Raw genomic sequence first — 8,481 nt, 5'->3', positions numbered from 1 at the left:
GGCTAGGACTCTATAGCAGATGAGACAAGGCACAGGGCTGACAACAATGGATTTGCAGCATGCACTTGGCATTTCAGGTTAGGCTTGAGGTGACCCGACCAGTGACCATTCCACAGAGACAGCCGAGACCCTTTGTCCTCCTTCCCTCAGGTAGCAACCAACCACCAGTGTTATTTTTCAAGAACATATCACAAGACAGCAAGGCTCTCTAACGAGCTAAGACAAGCATCACATTAGCCCCTAGCAGGGATTATTTTAGCAGGGACACTTGCAAAGCTCTATTGTAGCCATCCAGTAACTGCTCTGCCTCCCGTGTTTTGCTAGTTGTTAGCATGGGAGGAAGTTTTTTACTAAATTTCCTTGCTTCTCTGGAGTTTCCCATAAATCAGAGCACATTCTGAAGTTCATTTAAAGACCAAAAAGAAAGCACAGGAGAGAGGTGAAGGGACACTGGGATTAACTGACTCCTGTTGGTGTTTGTGCTTTTGAGCAGTTCAGATAACCATGTGGCTGATTTTCTCCTTTCTCCTGCTGGTCTGTTACTGGTTCTGCACTGGACCTGTGCTCTGCCACTTGAGGTGCCTTGAGAAGGATGTGGCACGGGGGGAGGAGGGGAGGAGGATGCTACGTGTGAGGCAGAACAGAGGTTTGCACACCAGACTTGCTGGTTTAGCAAAGCACTGCAAGTCAAGTAAAGCTGCCTGGGCTCTGAAGAGCTGAGAGGGAGGTAAAGAAATCTTACCAGTTTTACTCCTGTTGTTGCTCTTTAAATGTGTGAGCATGTAGGCAGCCAGCCTGCACTGCTCACTCTGAGCCTCTGCATGGTGAATGGGGACACTCAGAAACCTTCACCAGCTGTTGGGTAGTATTAGAAAGGATGTTTTTAGTGGTTAAGGTGTAAGACAGGTAGCAGAGACCAGGCTTCCATCCCAGGCGTTGTTACCAGTAAACTGTGTGTGAACAAATCCCTCAGGCCAAAATTTTCATTGCCCTGCCCTTCTGAAAATCAGGCCACGAGTTGCGTAAATATGGGTGTATGTACCTAGCAGTAGGCAGCCAGTTTGGAACATTTTGGCTTTAATCCCTGTGCCTGAGTTACCTCATTTATAAAATAGGGATAATTCTTTGCTACCTCGAGGGATGCTCTGAAGCACAACTCTATTGATGCTGGTAAAGCATGTCCCAGCTCGCTGGGTAGCTATTATTCTATACTTGACAGAAACTGGATATGGCAGAGCTGAACAAGTGCTCTTGGTGTACTTTTCTCTGTTGCCAGTGGACTGCCTTTGAGTCACAGTTCCTTCCCCAGCAGAGAGACAGAGTGGACCAGGTACACTTTTGGCATCGCCAGAGCTCCAGGCTGCAGCTTTAAAAAAACCCAGATACCCCAATAGCTCTGCCCCGACTGTCACTGCTCCAGGGTACTCAGACTGGACACAGGACATGCATCTTTCCCCTAGGGAGGGAGACAAGAGTTGCCAGGACACTGGGTTGGGTGGCTCTGGAAGCTCCTTCTGTTAGGAACAAATTGTTTTTATATCCTCTCAAGTTTATGTGGTTTGCTTTAATGTAACATGAACTTAGTACCTCTGCTCCAGGGCCAGACTTGTGTAGAAGTCAACTAAAAGACCAAATTGATTCAGAAAAGCTCCAGATTTGGACACATTTCTTCTGGGATGAAGGAATCCCTTCCTCTACTTCACATGAGCTGTTGATACCAGGAAGCTTTCCATCAATATACCAATATCAAAAAATCTTTAATTCAGTCCATGATTTCCACATCATTTTCATAGTCAGCAGCAAGACACTCTTTCCAGTAGAACTGTGCTCCTTCTTCCTAGCAACTTATCTCAGATACTCCTAGGAGAAACATGGATGATGCATCACTTCATGCTAAGAAACACATATGTATATTTCAAAAACTCTAATGCAACACAATTCTTATTTGCACAATGCTAGCAGAACAAATACCTCAAAATCTTGCACTTAGAGTCACTTCCAAATTTAAATCATAAGATGTAGAGAATAAGAATTTTTAATTGAAAAACTGCCTGCTTGGTTTTCATCTTCTGTCCTGTTGGAAACTAAAGCATAGGGAAAATCTTGGGAGAAGCATGCTATCCTAGGATTTTCTCTTTGGACTCATCCTCAGGGTGAGGTGATTAAAGTTTGGGTGCCTATCTTCAATGACAGCCGCTGTATCCTCTGAGTTACAACCCTCAACATAATGACAAACGAACATCCATGCCCACCTTTGCACCCAACTGGTTTCATATCAGGCAGTTTCACTGCCCACACATAGGTTAGATAAAAGAGGAGTCTTCGTTTCTTTTGCAATCCTCTTACCTCCTCAGAAACCTTCCGCAATCTGCATTGTCTTGAACAAAGGGTGAGCTAAAAGATGAGTGGGATACTTCATTATAACCTCTGGCTGTGCAATGAGTCACACCTGTGATTTTGAAATGCAAAATAATAAATTAAGAGGGCAGTAGTGAGATTGAGCTGACAACCCGATAATAAAAATACTGGGCAACTTGTCAGCTTCGGCTGAGCAACTAAAGAACGACACTTTTTGCCAAGCACAGGCAAATGAAAGGCTCTCTTTGCTGCACTGGTGTCATGTTGTGGCCAATAGCAATGTCTAGTGGTTCAATAAAATGTAAACACCAACAATACTTTCTAGACCAAGTTGTCTTTTTGCCCTCATGGAGAAGGAAGGTTGGCATCTAGGAGTCTGAAGTAAGGACTGAGAGATGGGACTCTGTCTTATGCCAAGAGAAAAATCTCTAGGATTTAGTTTACCTGAATGCAGACTTCATAAATGGGGTTTAGAAAAGTTTAATTACTATTAGCCTGATTTTCAGAGGGAAGGCACTCATTTTTTATTCATTTATCACCGTATACAGTCATCTCACTACAGCTGTCAAACTGTCAAACTCTTTTCTTCAATTACTTTATTTGCTCAGGGTACATGAGTGTGCAGTGTGGGGCAGTCCAGCTGCCTGAGCCAGCTCAGTGTACACAACTCTGCAAAGGCACGGTGCAATGTAAGGCCAACAATGAAGGGCACAACTTCATGGGGTAGCTTTGCAGGAGAAGGAACAGCAAAATGCCATCCTCCCACCATCATCTGGGTTCAGTAGCAGTTTAACACCCTGTACACGGTGATGCCTTTTCATAAAACAAAAAAGAAAAAGAAAACAAACAAACAAAAAACCCCACCAAACAGAATCTGGGTAGGAATCAGTGCCTTTCCTCATGGAAAGAACAAAGAAAAGGAAAAGACTTGTCACCAACATGTCTTCTCCTTTGGGTGACTATATGGATAGGTATTTGCTACCAGGAAAGCCTCTGTTGTTCTGGGCAAAGAGATCACTCTTTTTGTCTGTGAGGGGGAGGAACGCTCTCAGTGTTTCTTCAGAGGAAGGTGGGGCTGCAGCTGTGTAGATGAGATGTTCACGTGGAGGTTTGGCATGACCCAACATTATCACCAGGACAAAACATCCCCAAATCAGATAGAAAATTTCTCAATGGAGTAAAATGCCTACTGAAAACATGTACAGAAAGCTAATCTCAGTACCAAGGTGGGAAAGCTCCTACCAGGATGAGAAAACTTCTGGACTTTAGAGTAAAAGATAGAGTTTTAAAAAATTGCAAATTTTTTTCTCTTTTCCTATCATTCCAATAAACATGGTGTTAGGGAACAGACATTCTGGCATGAGGTAGAGCCACTGTGTTGCTTGTAAGTGGGCAAAGTACAGCATATTTTACTTTTTGGATGCTCTAAGTGGGATCTCTTCTCTTTTGAGCATTGCTCAAATAAAACAAAGCACTGGATTTTCTGCCCATCACTACAACTGCACATTTAGTTCCATGGTGTGACATCTGGGCTGAGTTTGTGTAAACTCTAATGTCAGAAATAATGACATTTCCAGCCGATGGTACAACAGTGATTGAACTGCCAAGGACGTACCCGTTTGTAGCGGTTCTGAGCTGGAGGATGGCTCATGGACTGGAGAGCTGATTTCTTTGCACATACAAGCACCTCTGACCAATCAGCACTATTCCACTGGTCATTTTTCTGTCTTCAGTTTCAGAGCTTGTAAGGATTTGGCTTGCCAGGTGCTGGATACTGAAATGACAGAGACAGAGACAGATCTAGATTGCATTTAGTTGGCAAGTGGAGCACACCATTTTTAGCAGGAAGTATATCTTTTTATATTGCAGCGAGCTAATTGATGTATTACAGTAGGTCAGCACTGTCTTGAAGGATTGGGGGCAATGGGACAGCCTGTATCCCAGTGTCATTCACAACCTCATGTTCATATTGCATCCTGCAGTAGTACGTGCCTGTGCCTATATTTTATAAAAACCAGCTCCAGGTCAGGATGCCAAATTGCTCTTGAAGCAAGTGAATCTGGCAGCAAGAGCTTGGGCCATCTTCTTGGCCACAAAGTGGTTATGGAAAAGTAAACAGGACAGATGGAGGTTGCTATAACAGACACCTAGCACTGCTAAGCCTCTGCTCTGTCACTTTACCCAGCAAAAACCTTAAGAAAAACCCCCACTTCCACAAGCATGTTCATGGATTTAATCCAGTGGGACTAGGACCTAGAAAAGCCAATCAGACACATATCCACAGTGAACAACCCTTTAGGAGGTGTCATTGCCACAATTGCAACCTGTTATCTTTAACTCCTCAATCTGAATGACCACATACTTATTTACATCCATCACTATGACCAAAGACTTGAATTTGTACTCTTAAATATGCAGTGAGGCATGTCTCTTTCTCCACGCTGCTGCTTGCCAGGGAATGCATAGATAAAGCAAGGTGCTCCCTTCTGTCACCAAGGACAATGTGCTCTTATTAGTCAATAGCTGCTGGCAAGCCCTGGAGGCTGGACATGCTTCTCGTTTCAGCAACCTGGAGTGAACATGGAAAGCACCTGGCTACAAGGGCTGTAAACAAATAGAGACTTGACTGGGAGTTGCCACATAGCACAGGAGTTTAAATGATACACAAAGTAAGACACCTCCTATTACTAAGGAAAATTCAAGCCACCGTTTGTCCCTGCATGGTTCTATTTTCCAATGCCAGTACAATGCCAATCCTGTCAAGACACAGTTTGGGATGGAGGATTCACTGGGCCTGATGCAATGTTCTCAACCTGGGATCAGATTAGTCCTAACCCAAGATCTTATGCAAATCCGAGGCTGAAGGAAGCTTGAGAATGAAATAAGAGAAAATCCCCCTGATCAAGGTTGCTGATAAAAGCAGCCGCCTCCAGCTGGTGAGCAGCACCGCCCACAGCCTGGCTGCTGGTGTGCCAGGCTGGGCAGGGGCTCGGGAGGCTAATGACAGTCCAGCACACCGAGTGCACCCATCAGGTAGGAGGATAACAGGATGTTGTCCCATCCCACGCACAGAACAGCTCTATCTGAGCAAGCAGGAGGCCATGCCAAAAACGCGGACAGAGGCAAACATATACTTCACGTTGTATGTGGGGAGTGCTGGGGCAGCTGTTCTGATCTCTCAGCTGTAATGGCTGTGTGGAGGGGCTGAGTGTAGGCACCAGGTGCCCTCCATTTTCCTAGGCTTGCTAGATATCCTCTATTCAGTGCATTATACATCTACTTTCTAGTGTGGCAAAGATTTGGGAGTTGAGAGGGTCTTCAAGATGGCTGTGCTTCCCACCTGCCTACAAACAGTACTCACAGAGCATTTATTGTGGTGTCTCTTTGGTGGGAAGGTATCTACTCTAGTTATCCCAATTATTAGGAATGAAACCAGGTCCCACAACTTGTTTCACACAAGCTGATAAATGCCATTCAAATGGCAGAACCTTCTCTCCCCTGCCCTCGATGCACAGGGTACACCCTGCAGTGAAGTACAAAGCACCGCAATTGCAGAAACAACTTCTAGTAGCCAGCGTGATCACTGATAATTACTCTTCTTAACCTCCCCTGATGCCTTACAGATGCTTGATGGCTGCTCAGCAAAGCGAACTGCGTGTCCTACCTGCGCAAGACTCTTGGTATCTGGTATCAATGTGACTAAGACCAACTTGCAGGTTCTGTCACTTACCATTCCCAAGAAACTTTCTCCCGAAGGCAGTCAAGGCACAGGGCTGCCACGGCAGGTATTTTGCCCAATTAAGCAAGTGAGCATGAGCAGTGCTATGTGGCTGGTTGACATTTAGAGCAGAGCAGAGGAAGACAGATTGGGGGAAGATGTTGCAATGTTGTTTGTATTGGCAGTGGATGGGGTTGCGAAAAAGCCCTAAGAGAAAGTAACAAACAAAGGGTGTGTCTGGAAAGGAGGTTGAGTTCAGAAACTTTTGCACAACGTGCAAGCAACACGTGCAAGAGCCAGGTGATTCAGAGCTGCCTTTCCTACGCTCTTGTGACCTAAATCGCCCAACAAAAGGGACTAGTATGTGTAAATACAGCAAGAGCCTCCTGGCCTCTGGACCTGGTTTTCCAGGAAGAGCTCTTCCGCCTTGCCCTGTTCTACAGAATGACACACTGAGGTGCAGCATGGATGTTTTCATGGTTGTGTTTGGAGACAGGAACTGTTTAGGACCAGACTGGGGGTAGTGGCCCAGTATTTTAGTTTCTGCGTGGCTGGATCTCTTCTAACATAGTTTCTCTTTACATTGTCTCTTGCCAGTCAACTCATGTATGTTTTATATTTTAGATTCTTTCCATTTGTTTTTTTTTTCTCCAGAATAGGAAACAGCTTTAGTTTGCTTTGAGGAGCGGAGGGTTAGTACTCCATGTGTGTGATGTTTACTTAGGATCATGGAATGGTTTGAGTTCTAAGGGACCTTAAAGTTCATCTAGGTCCAAAGCACTCCCAGGGGCAAGGGTGCCACCCACTAGACCAGATTGCACAGGGCCCCATCCAACCCTCAAGCATGTCCCGGGATGCTTTAAGAAATGTTGTGTTAGTCTGGGCTTCTAGAAGAGCACAGCAGGCAGAATCAGCAATACCTCTTGGTTATAGGGAAAATGTTATAGGGAAAAACTTTGCAGCTTCTTTTGGAGCTCCAGGAACTAAGTGAAGGTGTTCCCTGGTCCTTCATTTCAACACACAGTTATTGTTCCATCTGCTGTGGGAGCTCCTCGTTAGCACACCACTGTGTCACTTTACAGTAAATTTTTCTGAGGCCATGTTTTTTCCTGGGAGGAGCGTCTATGTGACGTCCATGAGTTTTTGAATCCCTTGAGGACCTGTTTAGAGGTCAGTTATTGCTTTCTACCATTATGGACAGCCTTTCACCCCATCTTGCATGGGCAAGAGGAGATCACATAGTGATGCTGACTCAGTGCTACAGACAGGGGTTCTGTCACCAGGCACTGATGAGGCAAGTTGATGCAGTGATGTCATGAGGGTGGAATCTGCATATCCTGTTGGAATAAACAGGCAAATGCCAAGTCAAGCTCCTCCATAATCTCTTGCATTCTTAGATTTTTTCACCGTCATTTGTGATTCAGCCTTTGAGGCACCTGGTATTTGTCTGTTTTTTCCCACTCTTGAATCATGTTCTCATTTGCACATTATTCCTTGTCTGAATTTCCCCAATCAGTGTCTAGACAGATATTGCTGTTTTGCAAGGAATACAGGTGGAAAAGCACATTTTTACTCCTGAGGATCTCAGAAGCTTTTCTGAGAGGCAGAAAGTTCACTCTCTTCTTTGAACAACATACAGACTATCAAAAATCAGACACGGACATGGGCAGAGATAGGAACACAGTGTGTAGGAAATACAATATTCAGTAGGGCGGCCAACACAGTGCTCGACTGTGTCTTAGTCTCTATAAATCAGCCAGATGTCTCACAGGCAGAACAGCGTAAATAAGGTCTCCAGGAAGAACTCAAATCCAGTGAAAGAAGAAACTTTATAAATCAGCATGATGTGTATTGAGGTCAGTGAGGAGGAAGGCAGAAGGACATTAACATGAGAATAGTAATTTATTAAAACACTGCAGACCTGAGAAAGAAGAGTAGGAGTTGTTGATATCAGAGATCATGTGCAACAACTGCCAGACAGGGGACTTCCCTTCTTCTCTCCTGGAGTATGACCTCCATTCATACTTTAGCTGCTCTGGTTTATATCTGTATGTTGTAGCTCCAAAACCCTCAGAGCTGAGTTCGTCTGCAATATTTTTATGTAATGCATTTATTTTAACAGCTTCCCTACGTGGACTGTGTGCAGTTCTTTGGGGACAAGGCCATTTTTCAAAGTTAGTGCTGCGGAGACAATAAAAAAGAGCTAAAAGAGATTAGAGTTTTGACTCTTACTATATGTCAGGGAAATCTTACTGGAAACCTCAGACAGATGCACAGTAAAAAGGCTAAGCATGCTGCTTCTGTGATATATTTGCCTGAAATTGCTAGAAAACTCATATAACTTTTCCCTGTTTGCACTTCCGAAACATATTGCTTCACTTCTTGATCCAAATTTTGAGTAGTTC

At 44.4% G+C, this 8,481-nt stretch overlaps 1 long non-coding RNA gene across 1 annotated transcript; it reads right to left on the bottom strand.

The window, feature by feature from the left end:
• Positions 1-1,495: 1,495 nt before the first annotated feature.
• Positions 1,496-6,134, bottom strand: LOC126636243 (uncharacterized). Its single transcript, XR_007627934.1, has 4 exons — positions 6,089-6,134; positions 3,974-4,132; positions 2,347-2,449; positions 1,496-1,860 (listed from the first exon to the last, which is right to left on the bottom strand). It is a non-coding gene; the product is annotated as an uncharacterized LOC126636243 (long non-coding RNA).
• Positions 6,135-8,481: the final 2,347 nt, after the last annotated feature.

This window comes from Myiozetetes cayanensis, unplaced genomic scaffold (assembly GCF_022539395.1).
Source record: "Myiozetetes cayanensis isolate MyiCay16 unplaced genomic scaffold, myiCay2020 scf13, whole genome shotgun sequence".
NCBI lineage: Eukaryota > Metazoa > Chordata > Aves > Passeriformes > Tyrannidae > Myiozetetes > Myiozetetes cayanensis.
Note: the sequence above shows the minus strand (reverse complement) of the source record. Positions and strands in the feature narration are given on the sequence as shown.